Consider the following 23,074-nt stretch of genomic DNA (forward strand, 5'->3'; position numbering starts at 1 on the left):
GTTTGCATTGCATACAACAAAGCGACAACCATATGGCTCCTGCCAGTTGCCGATAACTCGGTTACAAAACATGATCATCTCATACAATAAATTATAGCATCATGCCTTGACCATATCACATCACAACATGCCCTGCAAAAACAAGTTAGACGTCCTCTACTTTGTTGTTGCAAGTTTTACGTGGCTGCTACGGGCTGAGCAAGAACCGTTCTTACCTACGCATCAAAACCACAACGATAGTTTGTCAAGTTGGTGCTGTTTTAACCTTCTCAAGGACCGGGCGTAGCCACACTCGGTTCAACTAAAGTTGGAGAAACTGACACCCGCTAGTCACCTGTGTGCATAGCACGGCGGTAAAACCAATCTCGTGTAAGCGTACGCGTAATGTCGGTCCGGGCCACTTCATCCAACAATACCGCTGAACCAAAGTATGACATGCTGGTAAGCAGTATGACTTATATCGCCCACAACTCACTTGTGTTCTACTCGTGCATATGACATCTACGCATAAAACCAGGCTCGGATGCCACTATTGCGGAACGTAGTAATTTCAAAAAAAGTCCTACGCACACGCAAGATCATGGTGATGCATAGCAACGAGAGGGGAGAGTGTGTCCACGTACCCTCGTAGACCGAAAGCGGAAGCGTTAGCACAACGCGGTTGATGTAGTCGTACGTCTTCACGATCCGACCGATCAAGTACCGAACGCACGGCACCTCTGAGTTCTGCACACGTTCAACTCGATGACGTCCCTCGAACTCCGACCCAGCCGAGCTTTGAGGGAGAGTTCCGTCAGCACGATGGCGTGGTGACGATGATGATGTTCTACCGACGCAGGGCTTCGCCTAAGCACCGCTACGATATAATCGAGGTGGATTATGGTGGAGGGGGGCACCGCACACGGCTAAGAGATCAAGAGATCAATTGTTGTGTCTCCAAGGGGTGCCCCCTCCCCGTATATAAAGGAGTGGAGGAGGGGGAGGGCCGGCCCTCTCTATGGCGCGCCCTAGGAGGAGTCCTACTCCCACCGGGAGTAGGATTCCCCCCCCCCCTTCCAAGTAGTAGGAGTAGGAGTCAAGGAAAGGGAAGAGGGAAGAGAAGGAAGGAGGGCGGCGCCGCCCCTCCCCCTAGTCCAATTCGGTCTAGTCAATGGGGGGCGCGCGGCTTGCCTCTCCCTCTCCCCTAAAGCCCAATAAGGCCCATATACTTCTTCCCCCGTATTCCCGTAACTCCCCGGTACTCCGAAAAATACCCGAACCACTCAGAACCTTTCCGATGTCCGAATATAGTCGTCCAATATATCGATCTTTACGTCCCGACCATTTCGAGACTCCTCGTCATGTCCCCGATCTCATCCGGGACTCGAACTACCTTCGGTACATCAAAACACATAAACTCATAATATAACCGTCATCGAACTTTAAGCGTGCAGACCCTACGGGTTCGAGAACAATGTAGACATGACGGAGACACGTCTCCGGTCAATAACCAATAGCGGAACCTGGATGCTCATATTGGCTCCCACATATTCTACGAAGATCTTTATCGGTCAAACCGCATAACAACATACGTTGTTCCCTTTGTCATCGGTATGTTACTTGCCCGAGATTCGATCGTCGGTATCTCAATACCTAGTTCAATCTCGTTACCGGCAAGTCTCTTTACTCGTTTCGTAATACATCATCCCGCAACTAACTCATTAGTTGCAATGCTTGCAAGGCTTAAGTGATGTGCATTACTGAGTGGGCCCAGAGATACCTCTCCGACAATCGGAGTGACAAATCCTAATCTCGAAATACGCCAACCCAGCAAGTACCTTCGGAGACACCTGTAGAGCACCTTTATAATCACCCAGTTACGTTGTGACGTTTGGTAGCACACAAAGTGTTCCTCCGGTAAACGGGAGTTGCATAATCTCATAGTCGTAGGAACATGTACAAGTCATGAAGAAAGCAATAGCAACATACTAAACGATCGAGTGCTAAGCTAACGGAATGAGTCGAGCCAATCACATCATTCTCCTAATGATGTGACCCCGTTAATCAAATAACAACTCTTTGTCCATGGTTAGGAAACATAACCATCTTTGATTAACGAGCTAGTCAAGTAGAGGCATACTAGTGACACTCTGTTTGTGTATGTATTCACACATGTATCATGTTTCCGGTTAATACAATTCTAGCATGAATAATAAACATTTATCATGATATAAGGAAATAAATAATAACTTTATCATTGCCTCTAGGGCATATTTCCTTCAGGCCCCGTGTCTACCAAAGACACCAACGGCCATTGTCGTGGCAAAACGGTCCCAAACGGGGACAAGGTACCATAAAAACAAAAACGAGCACACAAGGTTATGTCTGCCTACCGGGTCAGGGTATGCACGCCCATAACCTTCTCTCGCGGGAGGCACCGGTGAGAGCCACAACAAAGGACCGAATCAAGACCTTCCCACAAGGTAAATGTGGTTGCACTGAATTAAAAGCCCGATTCAGTGGCACCATGATGTGATCAACATCATATTCAAGTTGAACTTAATCAAGTTTAACTTTGATAAAAACTTTTTATCAATAACATGATATAATGCCATAATCATGCAACTACTCGTCATGCAAAGCAAACAACTCATAGTCATGGATCAAACTTAACAACATAAACATCTTGCAATACTTAGAACCAAAACTTCTCTGGTTATAACTCATTTTATTTATCAAGCAATATTTTTATTAGTTCATCATTTAATTGAAAATATCACTTAATAAAATAACTATCATTAATTTCCATAGCAATATGTCTAGTGCAAAATTTTACTCTACTTAGCCAAACAAGTTCATGCATTCAACTAGTAACTAAAACAAGCCCATCAAGCATGATAAAGTAACTAGCAATTAACCAAATTTATTTATCAAATTTTAAATGCAAATAAGAACTCATATTCAAGTAGAAAATCATAGATATTGAAATAACACCATCCAAATGCTGGTGTGGCTTGCCTTAGTGTACAGGAGGATCACGCCCCTCTTGGTTTGCTTCAAGACAAGCTTCTCCTTCTGAAAAAAATTTAAAACCACAAAAATAATTATCAAAACACATTCTGAAAACCACCAGAAATTCTAGGCAGCAAGGAAAAATCCACCTTTTGGTGTGCTGCTAGAGCTTTCTGAAACAAAGACAATGTAAAAAGAATCAAATCATTTGGACTTATGGTTTAGAAATGGTGGCTGGTCAAAGTTTAATCAAATTTCTGAATAATATTTGAATTAAACAGAAAACCCGGGGGGTGACGTCTAAGGCGTAAAGCGGGAGTGCGCCTCCACTCGCACCGCTTCGGGCACGAGTGGTGAGGCTGACACTAGGCCCCGCCCGTCAGGAGAGAGAGAGGGGGATCAAGATCAGAGAGGGGCGGCACTTCGCCGGAGCTCACGCCGGCGACGAGGGGGTTGGGGCTAGGCTAGAGGGATAGGATTGAAGGGGGCTCGTGGCGCACTTGCCCGTACCCGTGGCTTGGCGTGGGGTGGACGGAGCTGCTCGCGGTTGAGCTCGCAAGCTACGGTGGCGGACGGGTTTCGCCGGAGAGGTTGAAGACGATGGCTAGGGGCGGCTCCGAGGGCTCAGCGGCGTCTAGGCAGCACCAACAGACCACCAATGCCCCGCACAAGCAGTTGCTTCAGTTCGAGAGGCACCGGAGAGCGGCGGCTGGCCTGCGGGGATCGCCGGAGTCCTCTGGTCGGGGCGACGGCCAGAGGCCTGCCCGACCGAGCTGGGGTCGTTCTACGTGTTCGTGGAGGTGGTGTGGAGTGGTGCTTGGCTAGGATTCGAGGCGAGGTCGCTATATATAGCCGGAGCGAGGGGGAACGTGTCGTCGCCGGGGCTCTCTGGACACGCGGCGAACGGCGACGAGAAGCTCCAAGGCGAGGGGGAAAACACTCAGCGTCAACGCAGGAGCTTGCCCACGCTCGCGGACGAGCACAAGAGGCGGTGGAGGAAGTGGACAAGCGCACGCGCGCACTGTGGCATTTTGGCCACGACGCGCCCGTGCCAGGGAGTGGTCAAGGGTGATGGGTCGGGGTCGGTGGCGTGGCGCGGCAGGCGTCGGCGAGCGCTGGAACGAGCACGCGCGAAACAAAGGGGAAAACGCCAGCTAGAGCGCGTTGAGACGTTGTCAAGCGCCGTGTCCTCGCGGGGTCACCAAGCTGGCATGGTCACAACGACGCCCAGGTGCGGCCAAACCTTGTCTACGCGTTCGCCCGTGCAGTGTTTAGTCTAGGAGTGGTGATAGCTCATGCTGAGGCCGACCAGACTTGACTTAACCAAGCTGGCAAGTTTCTGACCAGAAACTTGGTCGCCAAGTTTGGCCACCTTCTAGAAGACCATTAGGGCTGATCTCCTGGGGTTTAGGGTTTCTTAGGAGGGTGTTTAAGCTCAAGAAAGATCAAGGCCAAAAGCTCAAGGAAAAATGTACTTGTTGTACAAACTGGAATTTTGGGCCAGAAGAGAAATGATTTTCTACAGCAAAAATATTACAAAAAGTGATGCAATATTTTTGCATGGGAAGGTGTGCCAAGGTTCTAAGAATATTCAGGAATTATTTCAGATTTTTCTGGGCAAGAAAAATTGGGGTTGCTTTGGAGCATAAGTTTCTGAATTGAATTTCAAAGAGAAAAATGAATATTTTTTGGGGGATTTATCATAGGACTAAAATAGATAGGTCACTTGGGTGAAAGTCAAGGATATGCCCAAGTGACAAGTCCATTTGAAATGATCCCAAAATCCAAATCAAGTCAGGGCAAAAACCACGTCCGGAAGAAGAGAGAAGGCAAGTCCGAAAAAAAAGCAAAAACCCAGGCTGTCACAACAATAGTGAGTAGACGGCTAACTATGTTTTGAGTATGCTTTGAGTATATACATCATTGGAAATGGAACATAAAGTTCATATGCGATCCCCTAAGGTAAAAGGATAAAAGAAGATGGCACGCCCATTTTCTACCGATGATTTCTCATTTGTGAGCCATAGGTACACCGTACTATTAAGAGGTTATACGCCATGAATCGTGTGTGAAATCAATGGAAACGATAATTTCACTTGTTATTTGACTTTGGGACAAGTTGGACTATCTATCTAATATCTGGCCATTATCTGACATGGTAACAGAATTGCCTATAAAGTCAGATAATCGTTGGATATTGCCGAGTTAATCTGACTAGTGGGACTATCTGACTAATATCTGGCTGATTTTTTTTAAATAATACATTTTTTTTGTAAATTACAGAAATATTATGCTGAAAAAAGAATTTTCAAAAATAATACACCGTCGGCCCGCTGCAGGCCGATTGAGCCCAGTCAGCCCACAGCAGGCCGACTGGTGGCCCATCAGCTTGCTGCTGGCCGATTGGGCTGTCGGCGACCAGATCAGGCCCAGTCGGCCTGCAGTTGGCCGATAGGCCTGCAGTGGGCCGACTAGGCTTGCTGTGGGCCGACTCGTGCATGGCTAGCATTTTTTTTGAACGATCGGTTGTTTATTTTGTAAAACTTTGACGTATTCCGCAGAACCCTTTCCCGCCACCCGTTTCCCGCCACCCCTTTCCCGCCACCCATTTCCCGCCACCCATTTCCCGCCAACCCTTTCTCGCCACTCGTTTCCCGGCACCCGTTTCCCGCCAACTCTGTCCCGCCACCCGTTTCCCGCCACCCATTTCCCGCCATACTGGAGCTCGCTTTCCCGCCACCCATTTCCCGCCATCCGTTTCCCGCCACCCCTTTCCCGCCACCCATTTCCCGCCTCTCGTTTCCCGCCACCCGTTTCCCGCCACCCATTTCCCGCCAACTCTGTCCCGCCACCCGTTTCCTGCCACCCATTTCCCGCCATACTGGAGCTCGCTTTCCCGCCATTTTCTCCTGTCTAACTATAAAACCCCCTTCAGACGGAGGTGGATAAGCATTGCAGTGTAGTGTAGTTGAGATGTCCCATTATCCTTTCGATCGTAGTTTTCACCCTGGGATGAGCAGGACTCTTCTGAGGCTAGCTACCGATTTCAGGATGGATAATAGGATAGTTCCATGGGACGAACTCACCGGTAGTGACACCATAATGAATGAGTTGGCTCACCAATTACGTAGGTCTCAGTGGCCTGAAAGGACTTATGAGGAGGTACGTAAAGAACTTCTTAGGTTGCATGACAGGTGGAAGAAGGTAGTGGTGCCGAAGAGTGAAACATTCAGAAGGATTGCAGCAAATAATCCATGTTTATGGACTGAGGAGAGCGATGACGAAGATGATATCTTCATGCCGCCACTTCCGGGTTCTGCATCGTCGAAGGGCAAGAGTTCTTCATCATCGAAGGGCAAGGTTTCTGCATCGTCGAAGGGCAAGAGGTCTTCATCGTCGAAGGGCAAGAGTTCTGCATCGATCGAGGATGACGATGATGACTTCATGTAGTTTTTATGTTGTATGTTGTGAGTTCAGTTACGTGCCATTTAATTTAGATGTAGTTCTATCTAGTTGTTTGTAATGTCTCGTTGTATGAATAAAATGTGGGCTGAAATATACCCTTGAAGCGTGCGTGCGAACGAAGAACGACGAACGGCGGCCACCAAACTGCCGGTGCTCCGGCTCCAACGAAGAACGACGAACAACAACTTCACCTCGACCACACTGCCCCAACTTCACCACCACACTGCAATGCTTATCCGGCTCCGTCTGAAGGGGGTTTTATAGGTAGAGAGGAGAAAATGGCGGGAAAGAACGACTGCGGTAAGGCGGGAAACGGGTGGCGGGAAACGGGTGGCGGGAAAAAGTTGGCACGAACATATGGCGGGAAAGGGTTATTCATCATCGAAGGGCAAGGTTTCTGCATCGATCGAGGATGACGATGATGACTTCATGTAGTTTTTATGCTGTATGTTGTGAGTTCAGTTACGTACCATTTAATTTATTTGTAGTTCTATCTAATTGTTTGTAATGTCTCGTTGTATGAATATTATGTTCTATCTAAATTTGATCTTGCAGTTCCTATAACAGAGTACTAAAATAGAGTAGGCATATGTCTCGTACATAAGTACATAGTCATTTGTCTCATACATAGAATAGACATAAGTCTCACACAGAAATAGATGGTAATGTCTCTACTGATAGATAGAAGCGTCAGTGACGACGTCTGGCCTGGCGGGGAGGCGGATCTGGAATCGGGGACCATCCCAACCTGTCGGGTGCCCTAACGTGACGAGGAGGAATCTCAGACTCTCCCTGGTCATGCTGTGTATCCTGTGTGGGGCCTGGTGGAGGAGTCGAAAACATGTTCATCCACTGGGTGTGCTGCGACATCTGAGCCTGTATGTTGTCCTCGGGATGTTGATCACTCCCCCACGTATCATGTGATGCCGACATAGACGCCTGATATCCATAGGCTCCTATGCGATGGAACGTATCATCATGAAGAATGAGGTCGCGTCAATTAATATTGAAAATAGTAAATATGAAGACACATACCTGCTGGGTGTGACATCTGCTCTGGCTCAAACACGAAACTGGACGAGGGACCGTGCTGCTGTGGCTGTGGAGAAAACACGAAGCTCGACGAGGGACCATGTTGCTGTGGCTGTGGAGAAAACACGAAGCTCGACGTGGGACCATAGTGCTGCGGTGCCACGTAGAACTGCCAGGTTGGTCAGGACGGGGTGGCCTGGCTGTCGGCTGAGGTGCTAGACGTGGACGTGGTTGATGTCGGTGCATGGAGTGACGCGGCTGCTCCTGCTGGTGCTGAACAACATCGGTTCTGCGGGTGCACATGATAGCCTCGTACACAGTCCGTATCTTATTCTGAATTCTTTCCAAGAAGGGTGTACCACTGGACGATGCTGAAGAAGAGGTCCAGACGATAGTGATCGTCCAAAGGTGGTCACGTCGTCGTAGAGTTCGCATGTCAAGGTAGCCTGCAAATTTCCATGATGGTTAATTAATGTCTGTCTCTTGCACGTCAAAGTATGTGACAACATTACGTAAAGAAAATATATCTTACCGCGTACTGCCTAGAGCCGGAAGTATCATAGCTCGGGTACATATCCGACGGAGTAGGATCCGGTATCTCCTCTGGGTGGGAGTACTCAACAATGCGTAACCGTGTTCCGGTTATGTAGCGCCGCAAATAGAGATTGAATTCATCGAGATCGAAATTGTGATTCTCATGCCATAGATTTGTGTTTGTTGTCTCCCATTCTATAACATACGGCTCTAGTCTAACTAGCCAGTCAGCAGTTGTCCTGTTCATGCCCTTCCTTGTCGTCCTAAAATTGTGGTGTGTGTTCAACAATTACCTAAAGCTTCGAATGGAGTACTATGAAAGATAATGCAACATTGAAAAACTGGTTAATACCTGTGGATGTGTGCTGGCAGCGGGTTCTCTATAGGGGGAGGTAGCTCCAACTGCAGAAGACCAAATTGCCTCATAACCCTCTGCTGTGCCATCTCCTCGACGAAGACATCGAAGATGATCTTAGATTTTGTCATCCAGTAATCTCGGTCCCTTGTGCATAGCACAGACATACCAGCAGGGTATCTCACTTGTATGGCTGCTTCCGTGTAGGGCTGCCAGATGACCCCGGTGTACGCATCGAACTGCTCGTTCAATGCTGTGTATGCCTTCCTGGTCTGATCACTAGCAAAGCGTCTCTGCAGAGAAGAAAAGTTAGTAGCCGCTAGCATCGAACTATCTCTTCTGCAGAAAAAGTTGCATTAAACTACAACACGGTGCATACCTCACGACGAGTCCAACACAGACCGAAAGTAGGCATGTCGATGCCGTCAACATCAAACATGGCGTCTATAGGCTCATGAACACATACATCTGGTCGCCCTATAGAGAACCTCTCCCACGACCACAGTTGTAGGAATAGAGGACATCCAAGAAGGGCTGGCTTTCTCGATGTAAGCTGCCAACCGTTGCACATACCTCGGTATGTAGCCGCTAAGACCGCCGAACCCCAACTCCTCTGTCTGATCTGATCCGCCGTCTGAGCGCTCGCTATCTCAAGTGCCATAGGGATGTAGAGGGCGCTAATAGTGGTGACATGGTTCTCCGTGAACATCACCTTGCCAAAAAGCCACAGTAAGTAGGCCTCCAGGCTCCGAGTGATCTGTTCCGCAGTCAACGGCGCCCGGAAGTTCTGGATCTGCATTAAGTGAAGAGAAAGTTTTAGTAAGCCGCAATTATTTTCTGTAAAACTTTATGCACGATAACTTGAAGATAATAGGTAGGGGAAATTACCCGGAAATTTAGCAACCACTCATACTTAGGTCCGTGATGCTCCCATACCGGATCCGGAGCATCCGGAAAAACACCATGAAAACATTCTGTAAGAGCTCGCTCCCAACCAGCCGGTGCGTCCAACGGTCCTACGGCATGACCTGCCAACGGTAGTCCGAGCAAAAGTGACACATCCTCCAGAGTAGGAGCCATCTCTCCCCATCTGAAGTGAAACGTGTGGGTCTCTGGCCTCCAACGGTCCACTAAGCAGCTCAGCAAAGACCCATCGATGGCGAGGCATTTCTCACCCGGGATAGACTCAACCAGACGCGCGAAAGGTAAAAGGCCGGCCCATTTCAACCTTCATCAGAGAACTTTTCAGTTAGTGTCTCCCATTTCAACCATTAATATGCATGTCAGTGTGCAAATTAATAAATCACGTACCGCTGAAGCCATCCTGAGTGTATCTTCCAGTTTTCCTTAGGAGTGCGAGTGACCAGAGGCTCAAGCTTGCGCTCATACCATATCGCAGCACGATGACCCCTATCAATGTCCCCATTCAGCAACCACAATCCCGACATTCCTGCACATACAAAATTCATAACATAGTGTCACACTTAATAAAAATTCAGAACATAGTGCCACACTTAATAAAAATTCAGAACATAGTGCCACACTTAATAAAAATTCAGAACATAGTGTCACACTTATTACAAATTCAGAACATAGTGCCACACTTAATAAAAATTCAGAACATAGTGCCACACTTAATACAAATTCAGAACATAGTGCCACACCACACTTAATACAAATTCAGAACAAACTAGTGCTAGCTTAGCTTCTTCCTCTCGCCCTTACTCCTCTACTGCCTCTACCTCCTCTTCTTCCCCGGTTGCCTCGTCCACGCCCAGTGACGAAAGTGGGACAATTAGTGTCCCTATGGCCAAATTCATTGCATAGAATGCATTGCCTAGTCGGACCTCCTGCTTCAGATTCATCCATATCATTTCGGATGCGCTGACACTGCCGTCTACCTCTACTTGTACGCATATGCTCTGGGTTTGGAATGTAACGCCTTTCGGCGGGGTTGACGCTGTTGAAATTACCCATTGATCGAAAACCCATCAGCTCACCTGTCCAGGTATTAAGGATAGCCTCTTTCAGAAAATATGGAGACACAAACGATATTGCGTCCATTCCAAGCTGCCCGCAAGCAGCAAGTACATGTGAGCAAGGTAGGTGAAGCAATTTCGGTTTATTGCATGTGCACTCACACGTTGGCCAGGCTTCATTGCCAATTTTCACCTCATGCGTCCTCAACTCATTTGCACATCCGAATTTGTTGTTGGCTAAGCGGACCTCAAACCTTCTTTCTTGATTACCGATGGCGACTACAGTGTGTGACCTAGCTTTTTGCATCTTGTTGTCCATGTACTTCGTGACTCTTTCACAGTACCGTGTATTTGGGTTGTTCAAGATATGCTGCTCTGCTATTTGACGTTTGTCTCTGAAATACTTGACGGTGCCATAGAAAATACCCTCAACGATGGCTGTAAGTGGCAATGCATGGTTTCCTCTGAGGACAAAGTTGTATGTTTCCGCGAGGTTCGTTGTCATGACACCGTACCTTGCTCCATGTGTGTCATGTAGCAAAGACCACCTCTCCAGAGGCTCATGCTCTATCCACTGCTCGAAGGTTTTAATGGACCTCCCGAGCCTTCTCCTAGTACCAGGTGGGTCAAAGCCTGGCAGGTCACATAGCCTAACAGCCTCCTCCTCCACGGCCGTTGTTCCTGTTGCCAACTGTGCAGCTACTGCTTCAACATGTGCCCTCACCGCTGCATCTCTTGCAGCTTTCCTGTCCCTCACGTGTCTCTGCGTGCACACATTAAGTCTGTCGCGTATCAAATTGTACTTCCATAACTGGTTCTGCTTGCAGAGTTTTTTGAACAGATTCATCAGGTTCTTATTTCTAAACTGCGAGAAGAAATTAGCCCCGAGATGGCGCATGCACCAACGGCTCTGCAAGTCCTGCCATGGAACTTGTTCCTCAGGGCCTGGGTTTGTTAGTGTCCTTATCGCACTGAGTATACATGCATGCCTGTCATGAAGGATGCACACATTAGGCTTCTCCTTCACAACTAATATTTTCAACTACCTGAAGAACCATGTCCAACTTTCAATGTTCTCACTCTCCACAAAAGCAAATGCCAGTGGGACGACTTGATTTTGGCCGTCTTGACCTATGGCTGTCAGGATCTGACCCTTGTACTTGCCTGTGAGAAAAGTACCGTCAACACATATCACCGGTCGGCAATGCCTGAAAGCTTCGATGCATACACCAAAGAGAAGAAGAGACGATGCAACACCCTCACAGTTGGGAACTCTGGCATGAAGAGGTCTTGGATATCGATATAGGTGCCTGGATTCCGCTGCTGCAGGGTGTGGAGGAGGTGGACAACAGAGTCATATGCATCAAAATAAGAACCAAATCTCCTCTCAAGCGCTGCATGCTTAGCCCTCCAAGCCTTGCCATAAGAAATTCTGTACTTCAACCTGGCGAAGACTTTTGTCTGGACTGCCTTCACTTCCATAGCTTTGCCTTGCACTATCTCATCGTAAAACAATCGAGCAATAAGCGTGGATGAAAGGTTGGCATGATCTTGAGGGATGCACGGAATAAGACAAGTGTGATTAACTAAGTCACTTATCACCCAACTTGTGCCATACTTAGGGAGAAAGCCGTGCACCCTTGCGGGACAATCTGCGTTCTTGCATACCATTGTCAGGAATTTCTGACTGGACACCTCAGCTTTGAAAACCCTTTGCGTGGACATTGCCCAATTAATTATTGCATCCTTCAGGGCTTGCTTGTTCGGATACATAGCACCCGTCGCAATATTGTTCTGGTGATATTGCCAGGCTGAATCATGTCCATCATTCACGGTCATTGCAGATGATAAGTCATGATTCCACCATGCAGGATTCGGGACCTCCTCTGCATTTTCTTCTTCATCTGACTCGTCAGAATCATCGGCATGACCCCTTTCAACATCGGTGTCTTCTTCTTACATCTGGTTCTGCATGTGCCCATCTACCTCGTCAGCGTCCACCTCGCCATTGTAATCACCATCGGCATTTCCTCCTTCTACCTGACTACTCTGCCTTGGTTCATAACCATAAGCATTTCCTCCTTGTACCTGACTACTCTGTCCTTGTTCGTAACCATAAGCATTTCCTCCTTCTACCTGACTGCTCTGTCCTTCGTAGCCACCCTCGCCTTCATGTGCAGTGACCTCCTTCACGACGGGAAGCACTAAAGCAACAGGATTGCATCCCCTTCGTTCACAACCTTGTAACCACCGCACCCAATCGGAGTCTCCCTCTATTGGCCTCAAATAAAAGTAAATTTTTGAACTTGACCGTGTCCACAATGCATGAACACCGACGGTGTGTGTTTCAGTATCAAGACCTAAACTTGCCGCAATCCATTCTTTCAACTGACTAACAGACCATGTTTGTGGTGCGCTGATTGCCACCTCTATGTGAGTAAATTCACTCAGATCTGCTCCCAACTCATTTGTTTGGACAGTACCAGGACCATAGTAAAATCTCAACTTCACTACATCGGACATCTCGACTCACCTATTTTTTTCAACAACGAAATACAAGTATTAGACATGTCTATATATTACCAGGACCATAGTAAATTTCACGATCAATATAATTTAATCTATGTGGACGATTATGATGAGTTGCTTGACTCTTGTTTTAATAATAATATAATAAATAGGCCCATGTTTACTAATAATAAATAGGCCTCAAATAATAATAATAATATAACCGACAAATATGATAATTCATTTTATTTCAATTATATGGCCCATGTTGATGTATTTTTAATTTTAATCAATTTTAAAAAAAATTGTCTCTTCTTTCGAACTTTTTATTCATGTTTCAAACTTCTTATCACGCACCTGTGTACGTGTCAACTATTAAGCAACAACTTATTATCCCCACTAACAACTAATACAATTCACACACCTAAAACTATATTACGAAAATTTGCCGTAGCAACTACAAATATTTACGTATACTACCGGGGCAAATAACAATAATCGCACACAAATTTTATTTCACATCGAACGAAGCGTGCATGCGAACGAATAATATGTACGTACACTACCGGGGCAAATAACAATATTTACGTATACTACCGGGCCAAATAAAAATATTGTGGTATACTACCGGGCCAAATAACAATAGTCGCACACAAATATTTACTTATACTACCGGGGCAAATAACAATATTTACGTATACTACCGGAGCACCTACAAAAAATAAAATGTGGGCTGAAATATACCCTTGAAGCGTGCGTGCGAACGACGAACGACGAACGACGAACGATGAATGAAAAACTGCCGGTGCTCCGGCTCCAACGAAGCACGACGAACAACAGCTTCACCTCCACCACACTGCCCCAACTTCACCACCACCACACTGCCACAACTTCACCACCACCACCTCCACCAAAATGCTCACCACGACCACCACGAGCTACCCCGTCAGTAGATCGACACCTCTTTTGGCTGCCCTAAATGAGTTGAACCCATTCACGGTGCCAAAATCGTGAAAATGTTGCTCATTTAGGTGCACAAATGGGTGCCATTTTTCTGTAGAGAGAGGAGAAGGAAGAACACAGAAGAAATGAGCAACGGGAGAAGAAGAATGGAGGAAGGAGAGGAAGGAAGGAGAGGATAAGGCCGGGCCGGCCAGCGTGTCAGGCTACAGCCCCCTGTCGGCCAGCAGCTGGCCGATCGGCGGGCGGTAGGCCGACAGGGGCGCACAAGCCGACAGCCCACTGCCTCCCCCTCGCGCGACGTGGCCCGACCAACCACAGGCCGCCGCGTGCCAGCCGGGCCTGCAGTCGGCCTGCTGCTAGCCGATCGGCCTGCTGTGGGCCGATTAGGCCTGCTGCTAGCCGATCGGCCTGCAGCTGGCCGACGGTGTATTATTTTTGAAATTTCTTTTTTTCGCGTAATATTTCTGTAATTTAAAAAAAGTATTATTTAAAAAAAATAGCTAATATCTGGCCATTATCTGACTTGATGATAGTAGCTTCTCTAAAGTCAGATAATCGTTGTATATTGCCTAGATATTCCAACATTTTCCAGATAGATGGGAGACATATAAATAACCCCTTCTTTCCTACGAGGAAGGGATGACCCCATTACTCTGTTCTCCATTGATTCAAAGCTTCAACCTTCGATTCCTCACACTCTAGCGAATCAATCCACACCATATGAACATCTGATCAACCAATCCATCCAAGAAAACTTGAGTTCATTGATTCCTCGCGAGATCCTAGCAAATCTTGTTACTTTTGGGTTTGTGGGGAACCCTAGACTATTGGTGTTACCTGGGAGCTTCTAAGTCGTGTGATTGTGACTCGAGCTCGTTTGTGAGGGTTTGGAGCTCGCCCCAAGAGCTACTCCTAGTGGAAGGGAGCCAAAGCATTTGTTGGTTGTGGTTCTCAGAAAAGAAGGTGAGACATTCGTTGTTGTGGGAGCATTCATTGTTTCCCCCTCTCCAACGGAGATTAGCACACCCCCAAGTGTGTGGACTTCATATTACATCATCGTATTCGCCGTTTTTGGTTATCTCTTTACTCTAGCTTTACTTGTTGTTTCTACTTGCTTGTGTGTTGCCTTGTGTAGCTTACTAGCTTGTTTGTACACATCGTATAGGGTCGTATCACCTAGTTGCATTTATCTGAAATCAACTAAAAAAATAATTTAATTTGGTAGCCGCCTATTCACCGCCATTAGGCGTAATTATCGGTATCTTTGATCCTTCATTTGGTATCAGAGCTTGGTTTCTCTTGTTTTTTATGCTCTGTTGAGTTTTGTTAGGGTTTGTGTCCTTCTCGGAGAGGCGAGGTGGCGGCGGCTCTCTGAAGATGGAATGTGGTTGTCCTCGTCCCGGTGATGTTTCTAGCATAGTCGGAGGGCGTGTGGAGGTTTTTCTTTGGCGGATCTCGCGGGATTCGATCGGTGTTTTTCTTCGGTGGATCCACATGGATCAGAGCAGTGTCCATATGAAATTGGAGGGCCTTCCCGTGCACTTATGCCTTAGAACTTGGCGCAATTTTTACTCTTACAGCGCAGTTTGTGGTATGTTGTCCAGCCAAAAGCCTTCACACCACCACACATATCATGGAACACTATGCTAAAAAAACATGTCATGGCCTGGCCACTCGCCGGCTCTGTATCACCCCCAATCCGCCATAGCCACCCCCGACAATCCTCGTGTAGTCGACCCTGCCGCTGCACGAGCGTGACGCCATCTCCACCTGCAGAGTCGGATTCGTCTGCTTCCGCTGGAGCACGCGCCCACTGCATGGAGGAAGAAAAATCATGGCTGGGTGCTAGCGGCGCCACCGCTATTGACACTGTGGCCTGATGGCAGTTGCGCAAACTCAGGTGAAGCTAGACGCTCGCCATGTTTCACACCTCCGTCTCTATGGTTTGCTTGCCTCCTACTCCCTCCGTTTCTAAATATAAGTCTTTTTTAAGATTTTAATATAGACTAGATATGGATGTATATAGATGGATTTTAGAGTGAGATGCACCCATGTTCCTCTATACGTAGTCATGTGAAATATGGAAATCTTCTGAAAAAGTTATATTTAGGAACGGAGGGAGTAGAACATATAGGTACATGCATGCTAATGTATGATGCTTTTCCCAAAAGGAGGACTTTTCATGCTGCTACATTCTCTGTCATTAGTCTCAGATGAGATACTCGGGTGCACCTAATTAATATACTACATTTGTATTTGTACTAACACAACTAGGTGGAGGAGAAGATGGCGTGATGAGAAAGAATGAATTGGACTGACAAACGAGCATGAGTACCTTCTTCATTGGCATCGACGATGACCATATACTGATTCCTTAATTGATACTGTTATTTTCCCATCATGCTACAACCCAAATTTTAATGCCTCCCCTTTTAATATTTCATCTGATTGGTCTGATATATTTCATAAAACTACTGTTTTTGGGTCTGTAGGTATCCCGATCTGTAAGAAGATTATTTTTTTTGTGAACTGACAATATTGTCGCAAGAACTGTAATTAAAAGGGATGATTACCAATGAGAGGAGTTGAAGACGTTGGCACTTGGCACCTTCGCTCCACTTCACAGTATTTGTCTCATCTTCATTTTGTTTCTGTTCAAATCATTTGTTTCTACAATTTTCCCTTAATAATAATTCCAATTTTAATAAACCAGCCTCCAAAATAGTGAATTCTGAAGAAACTATAATTTTTATGCTTGTCATATTATGAGCTTGTTCTTCCTTGTCTTAGAGAAGTGCAACAGAAGCAGATGGAGAAGAAATTAGAGGCTACTATACGAGTTATGGTAGGACAGTGAGAATTGGTGTTCCTATAAATGTTCAGCTGGTTTTGTTTACAGGAGTTTCGATGGTCGAAAATGAAGTTGGAACAAATTAACCATGATCCTGATGAACGTGTCTACTGGTTAGGATATTATCATATTAACTTCATTCACATATGTAACTGTAGCAAGTATCAGATCCTGTTTCATTCCTCTACTGCAGTAGCAACAAGTGTTAAACATCTATACTTGATTTTCATCGAAGCTGTAAGCATTGTCTCTATGACTTGTGCTTTATGGGCCACCCGGAGGCTCGGGAAGTTGAGATCCCTAAAGGAGAAGAGGTGGAGAGTATGCAATATGGCTCCTGAGCCATATTGCATACTCTCCACCTCTTCTCCAGGAATGTCAACTTCACTAAGGTCCAGTCAGCAGATAAGGCACAAGTCATAGAAAAAATGCTTACGGCTTCGGTGAAAATGAAATGTAGAAATTCTACACTTGTTGCAGTAGAGGAATGAAACAGGATCAGATACTTGCTACAGTTACATATATGAATAAAGTAATAATATGTAAAAACCGTAACCAGCAAACACGTTCATCAGGATCACGGTTAATCTGTTCCAACTTCATTTTCGTCAAAACCAGATGAACATTTAATATGAACATCAATTCCTCCGAGGTCCTAGAACACCATATCTTGTATACTAGCCTCTAATTTCTTCTGCTCCATCTGCTCCTGTTGCAGTTCTCTAAGCCAAGGAAGCAAGAAACTCACAATATGGCAAGCATAAAGAATTTGATTTCCTTCAGATATCTCTTTTTTGGAGGCAGGTTCATGAAGAATGGAATAAATCATTAAGGGAACATTGGAGAAGAGAACTATTTGAACAGAAGCAAAATGAAAATCCGACCGCTCTTGCATTCATGTTGGAATGCTTGTAAACAAGGTTTTGCGAGCCTCCAGTTCATGTGCACGTGCAGGTGCTAACAACTGGTCCATATTTACTAGCGCTAATCCGACAGTGGTGAGCTTTACAGAACCACAATTTTGTTCTAGCAGCATTTTTAGGGGAAACCACACTCGCCTTATTTGGTCCAAAAACGTTCAAATGTGCACAGCCGCAGGGTGCAGGAACTAGACATGACCAAAATTCAAAGATAAGGAAAATTTAACAACACTCTGAGCATGGTGGTTTAAGATCCCTTTTTCGTGGATGACATCAATATCTCCAAAGTCTTTCATACGCTCCTTGATCTCTAGCATAACTGATCTGTGTATGAGCATCTGCTATTTGTGGTGATGTTTCTGAACTACAGTGTGCCAATCTGACAAGGCCATATATGCCAGTTGTAAATGACACACTACGACCAATCAGACGTTCCCAAACCAATTAAGTAGGAATACAACAATCATTACATATTTTTTGTTTCCCGAGGCCCAAGGAAAACACATTGAAACTGAGAGAGTATCTATGTGTTTTTTATTTTTGCCAAATTCACAACAGGATCAGCTTCTGAAAATAGAGTTGACAATGGCCATACCTGATTCAGCTTGCGTACTGCTGCAAACTTTGCCGCAACCGTGCCGATGTTTATCTGGCTATTAATTCGAAAGAAATAGAGCTGAGGATTCTGAACTCTGCCTTTTCATAGAAGAAATACTTCCTGATGCGACACTTTTAAAACCATATGTCTGCTTGAGATCTGTTTCCGACCTGTTACAGCTGCAACCATTAACTAATAAGCAGTTCTCTGCGGTTATTATTTCCAAGTAAAAGCTTTACTGATGCCACACATGAATTCACTGAAAACTGATGGACTGTTTGTAGCTGCAAGAAAAAACACAGTTCAGCGACCGATGCAAACATGCAATTCAAATACTCTAGAAGATGTACTGCTGTGGTAAAAACCTGGAGATCTTAAGAGAACTATCAGCACTGAGCTCTGCTAAGAAGACAACACTTAGATCTGGAAACTGAATAAGCTAAGCTCAGCAACGAGGTCTTCTTGGGTCTTCGCTTTTAATATTACTCACAGAATAAGGGTGGTTCTGTTTCCAAGAACAGAATAAGAGCTGTTCTTTTCTCAAACAGAATAAGGGCGGTTCCAGCGGCTCTCAACACACACAACTTTCTTAAAAAAATTAAAATAAATAATGTCAGTCATTTAAAATAAAGTTACAGCACTAGGAACAAAAATCACTTTGCCTAATCTGGTAGTATAATGGCACAGACTCCATTTACCAAGTCAAACTACTACCTAAAAGTCCTGTCAAATGGGATCATCGTAGTAACATAATCAAGTGTGTCATGAACGAATTGTCGGAATTGATTTACTGCAGTAAGTTTTGTCCCCAGAAGCACTGGGCTACATGTGTGAACAAATAATGTAAAAGACAGACAGTTTAGCACATCCAAAAATACTCGGTGTTTTGACCGAATCCTGATTTTGGTCCTCAAAGACTATCGCCGGTGTGGTCTTGTGTCATGGAGAGTACATATATAAGAATAATTACATCGATGCACAACAATGTGTTCTAGAAACAATGCATTTTCACTGGATCCTTGTTTATCATTGGGAGCCAAAGGGGGAACGACGCCCTGAAATGCCCAGGAAATAACCCTGCTAGACCATCTAAACTTATCATCAGGGTTTGCCTTTCATGTTCAGCAAAGAAACAAAAGCACAAGTAATGAGAAAAAAAATCTTACAGATATTAATGCCGCAGTATACTGCATTTAGCAGATGGGAAGGTTAAAACAAACTGTCTGTCCTCCTCGCACTAGCCACAAAAATGTACTGGTTCTATCAGAACTACCAAAAATGATGTATGTATCACGATGCAAGTCGCCCAAAAACAATTCCCCAGAATACCAGAGCTCCAAACCACTTGTTTGACACAAATCTACGCAGTAGAGATGAAACACAATGAGTTTAAGCACTTCATAAGCAGTCTAACAAACCAATGAACACACCATCTGTTTTAAATCTCCATGATCTCGATGTAAAGAAACATACTTCCTGTTGCAGTCTGCGCGGTCAGACAAGTCGACGGTTGAAATCTGCCATGCCAACTGTGCAGCTGCGGCTGTCAGAAGAGGGTAGTAGGGCCATGCTATCGAACATGATTAAAGTAAGCAGTCAATATATATTATTTAAAAACAATGTAATTTTCATAGAGCATGACATTCTTATAACGAGCAGACCAAGTTCAGCATTGTAGCCACTTAGTGCAAAGCTGCCAATTGATGCAGCACCGAATGCACTGATCCATTGCTTGGTCGAATCTCCAAACCTTAACGCTGTGGACTTAACTCCTACTTTGAGGTCATCTTCTTGTCCTGGAATGTATATGGATACGACCATAAGAAGCAATGCTTTTGCTCAGTTTAGATATGAAAGAACACCACTAGTAAAATACCTGATGTGCATATATGGTATCATACACCAATGTCCAACATATACCAGCGGTATACAGTGGGATGATGACAGCAGGATCTAGGCTCCCTTTGATAGCAGCCCATCCTAACAGAGCTCCCCAGTTGAAGGTCAAGCCAAGAAATGCCTGAGGCTGTTACAGATGCATTGGAAGTAATGCAGGTGATTACTCTCTGGACACAAGATTATGCTAGTAAAACTTTGCATGTGCTTAGAACATACCCAAAATGTGAACCTCTTCATCAAGGGATAAGAGAAGACCAAAAGAAGAGAGGACGCCCCAAGAACACGGCTACATAGATAATGAGACAAATTAGAGGTGGATATTACAGTAATGACATAAGCAAAATACATCTGACAAGCTGTCATATCTTTGGAGTTTATTTGAAATGAGGGATAGCATCCAAAACAGACAAACTGCATTCCAGTCACACAAGCAAAGAAGAGCAATTTACCTAAAGTCGTTTAGTTGGAGAAGAATACCCAATCCCAGCAGTAGCTGAGATCCGAGGAAGCACACACCCTGAGAAGGGGTTAGAGCACCTGACGCAAAAGGCCTGCTTTTGGTGCGCTCAACCTGCACGAGGAACAGATCGGTGAATTCCATGCGATCACCAGAAGATACCATCATCACTTCATTGCACGAGCCACTTAAGTAATACTCCAGCAGAGAACACTCAAATCTAAGAGTACGGCCTACATCCAACTTGTCTAAAACCTTGGTGAGCATATGTTTCACTCCATGGTTTCACTATATTGTTTGAGTTGGCTGGTACTAACACTATAGTCATGACATTTGACACTCAATCTTGCTACATTCCTGGTTCAAAAGGTAAGCATATAATACATCGAGAACCGTAGTTGATCTTTTTCTGTATTCACGGCTGCAACAACCTGAAAGGCACTTTTCCTTGACACGCAAAGTCGGAAGAGTTATCTGCAACAAGAAAAAACTAGAGGAACAACGAGAATTCTCGAATACACCAATACGGATACGGGTATCAGTATCGGGCCAATACTGATACGTAAATTCGTCATTTTCAAAAAGTGCCAATACGGATACATTGTAGGTACTCAAAGCAATCTGGAGGAGATGAGAATGACAGATCTTCAGAGATCAGAGAAGAAAGAAGAGGAGATGAGCTTGGCTGGGCAGGAGAAATGGAGAAGAGAAGTGTCCATACATGGCTGTTGCGTGAGAGGGGACGTTGGTGAGTAGGAGGAGGAGCTCGTCGCCGGCTAGCCGCCACTGCTGCTAGCCCTGGGACCTGGGTGAGCAGCTGCTGGCGACACAGCCGCCGCCTGGTGTGAGCATGGGAGGGAGGAAAGACGCTGTGAGGGAAAGGATGGGGGCATCGGGGCACTAGGGTTGCTGGTTGCTTCTTAACTGGGCTGAGCGGGCTCTTACCTGGGCTGGAAAAGTATCCAAAACGTATTGGCGAAGTATCCTTAGAGTAACGTAATTGTTTTAAACCATTTATTCTTGGATACTCCAGCGATACGTATCAGGGGCGTATCAGAGGAGTATCGATATCGGATACGGTATCCGATGCGGATTCGCTGGTCGGCTGAAGTATCCGTGCATTTGAAACGAGAAATCACCTTGTTATCAATGTCGCGGTCGAGAAGATCATTCACCGTGCAACCAGCGCCCCTGAGGAGCACAGCTCCACATCCGAAGAGGGCCAGCATTCTCAAGTCAGGGAGCTCCCCCGGAATTGCCGCCATTGTGATTGACCTATGAAGCAAAAGTTACAGGAGCTCTATAAGTGAGTTGGTACTTGGTAATGTATGACAGGGTAAAACAAGTTGCTGTGTAGGTAATAAACTTTTGTTCTTTTCTTCCTGAACCCCAAGAGCTAGCAGGCATGAACTCGAAATTTAAGACAGTGATCGAACCTATCAAGTGTTAGTGCGCACAGTAAATCTTCAAATGTGGTCTCAGGCTGCTCTCTAGCCTCTAGTGAGCTGCTTTCTACGCAAATGGTAACTAGTAAGCGTACCACATGGAGGGCCAGCCGAGGAGCCAGGTGCCGATGGGCTTGTCGAGGCGGGCGAGCATCGCGTACGGGCGCCACCTCTCCACCCACGACACCGACACCGGCGGCGGTGGCTCTTGCTCCTTCTCCTTTCCCTGGTCGGTGGACCGCGAGGAGGTCGAGAGCGGGTGCGAGAAGCTGGCGGGGAGCAGGATCCTGTCCATGTCCATGTAGTAGGAGGACGCCGCCGCCGAGGCGGAGGAGGGCGGGTGCGGGCATGGCCGGCGGCTTCAGGGTGATCAGGTGGCGCCGGGCGGCGGAGCTGGGGATGCGATCGGGGAAGGGAGGAGGTGTGGGGGTGTGGGTGAGCGGGGAGATGGACGGGAGTGGGGCGGCGATGCGGGCGCGGCGGCGGAGGGCGGTGCGGAGCAGAGCGGAGGGCGCCATGGACGGACGGAAGCTGAGGGCTCTCTGTTTCCTCCGGCTTTGGGCTTTGATTACGCTACTAGAGGGAGGCCCAGCCCAGGTACTACTGGACTGCCTCTGTTTTGGGCCCAGCAGACGCATTCATAATGCCTCAGCCCTAGAGAACCACGAACCAGACCTACATGCAAAACCAAACATAGTAGAGAGGCATGGTTGAACTAGGAGGGGGGAACATCGTATGAACACACCGAAACAAGTAAGTGGGCTATGATATGGCATCTTAAAGTTCCCTCAAAACTCAAAATGTTTGTGTGGAGGTTAGCACGACAGTCTATGCCGACGGGAACGGTTTTGAAACATCACCACATGGCGACAGAGGATACATGCTTGTTCTGCGGATCAGTTGATACTTGGAAGCACGCGCTAATTTCATGTCCGATGACGGCAAGTATTTGGGCCTTGGCACCCGATGATCTGGTGGAACCTATGCTTGATCGAGCTGAGGATACCCCAAAGGAGTGGCTATTCGCCTTGTATGAATCATTGCACCAGGATCTGTTTGATTGCCTAGTTGTCACCT

At 46.2% G+C, this 23,074-nt stretch overlaps 1 pseudogene; it reads right to left on the reverse strand.

Annotated features, from left to right (window-relative positions):
- Positions 1-18,447: 18,447 nt before the first annotated feature.
- LOC123126085 (4-hydroxybenzoate polyprenyltransferase, mitochondrial-like) lies at positions 18,448-22,511 on the reverse strand (annotated as a pseudogene).
- Positions 22,512-23,074: the final 563 nt, after the last annotated feature.

Source organism: Triticum aestivum, chromosome 5D (assembly GCF_018294505.1).
Source record: "Triticum aestivum cultivar Chinese Spring chromosome 5D, IWGSC CS RefSeq v2.1, whole genome shotgun sequence".
Lineage (NCBI taxonomy): Eukaryota > Viridiplantae > Streptophyta > Magnoliopsida > Poales > Poaceae > Triticum > Triticum aestivum.